This window comes from Rhagoletis pomonella, unplaced genomic scaffold, assembly GCF_013731165.1.
Source record: "Rhagoletis pomonella isolate Grant_MI unplaced genomic scaffold, Rhpom_1.0 Rhpom_scaffold_00007, whole genome shotgun sequence".
NCBI classification, from domain to species: Eukaryota; Metazoa; Arthropoda; class Insecta; order Diptera; family Tephritidae; genus Rhagoletis; species Rhagoletis pomonella.
In genome coordinates, this window is record NW_023458561.1 from 45,673,661 (window position 1) to 45,675,586 (window position 1,926).

Consider the following 1,926-nt stretch of genomic DNA (forward strand, 5'->3'; position numbering starts at 1 on the left):
TTTATCCCTTTCTTCTTCTACATATTCAACTTTACCTTCTTCCTTGCATGAATCTTAATCTTCGTAAATCTGATTTCTAAACTGCTGCTTAGCAGATTTCTTTAATTCAGTATCAATATTAAAGCAATGTCATTGATGCCACATAAAGTGATATCATGTCATGTGGGGAAATTGGGTGTGGTGATTTGCGATGTGGTGGAATTGGGTGTGGGAGTTACGGCGTTGTGAATTCAGGTGTGGTGGGCTTAAGAGGTGCGGTGAGTTTAGGTGTGGTGAATTTATCTGTGGTGAGTTGAGGTGTGGTGAATTTAGGTGTGGGGAGTTAAGATGAGGTGAGTTGAGGTGTGGTGAGTTGAGGTGTGGTGAGTTAAGGTGTGGTGAGAAAGTTGAGGTGTGGTGAATTACGGTGTGGTGGATTTAGGTGTGGGGGGTTAACGTGTGGTGAGTTGAGGTGTGGTGAATTAAGGTGTGGTGAATTTAGGTGTGTGGAGTTAAGGTGTGGTGAGTTGAGGTGTGGTGAGTTAAGGTGTGGTGGGAGAGTTGAAGTGTGGTGAATTACGGTGTGGGGGTTAAGTTGTGGTGTGTTTCATCTTCATCTTCATCTTCGTCTTCATCTTCATCTTTATCTTCATCTTCATCTTCATCTTCCTCTTCGTCGTCTTGGTCTTCATCTTTATCTTTTCCTTTATCCTGATCTAAATATGTCCATTCTTTTCTTCATTTACATATTCACCCCCACCATTGTTATTAGGTTAGGTATTTAAATTTTCCTTCCTCTTTGTCTTTATATCTAGGTTTCTTTACTTTTATTTTAATTTCTGTATTTATCACTTTCTTCTTCCCCATACTCAACTTTACCTTCTTCCTTGTTTGAGGCTAATCTATTCATGTACATACATACATACATCTTATTCCTAAACTGCTGCTTAGCACGTTTCTTTAATTCGCTATCAATATTAAAGCATACATTTAGGGGGCATTTCCGCCCCAACCATGTACATGTATGGCATTGGTATTGGTGTGACTTTTGAATTGATTTTATCGCTCCATTTTAAACTAATTTGAAATTTTAAAAATTGCCTGCACATCAGCATCAAAATACCTTTCTAATGATATATAATTGTCTATACCTTAGAATTATAGTTTAGCCGTAAAAGGGGTGTAAAGGAAACATGATTGCCTATTTATATAATGATGATAAAACAAAAATTTTTGAGCTAAATTAAAATACTTTTTTATATTTTTAAGTAAAGGTGGCCATTGTGGTGTAGTTGTTAGAAGTGCGTACTAAGACTCTGTAGGACCAGGGTTCGGCACCTGGTACGTGTAACATCAAAATTAGAAAAATTTGTTAATAGTGGTCGCCCTCGGCAGGCAATGGCAAACCTTCGTGTATATTTCTGCATCGAAAGAGCTTTCCATAAAAAACAATTGTCCCCCGGAGGTGGAGTAAAAATTTAGAGGGGACGCTCAACCAAACAATTCCAGCACGATTTCGCAAATATTTTCCTAGTTATGCGCCCACTTTTCTAATAAGATATTTTTCTGCAGTAAAATGAAGCTTATATTTTAAGTTAGACCTTTAGGAATACATCGGTGGAAACATCACTTAATTACATGTATTAGTTTCTGAGTGATACCTACACGAACATACCGATAGACAGACATATACAAATTCTAACAATTGTTTACTTGGCTTCTATTGCTCCAATAAAGACCCCTATATTAGCTTTTCCTTTATATCTATAATGTACAGACATCGACCTGTTACAATTTTAATATATCGAGCCATAACCTCCAAAAAGACGTAAGCGAAATTTCTTTCAAAAGCTTCTTTTTGGTGCAGAAATGTTACTAGAGTATCAGCTTAGTATATTGTTATGAATGATATTTATCTCAAAGCAGTTAAACATGTTTTCGTTATAA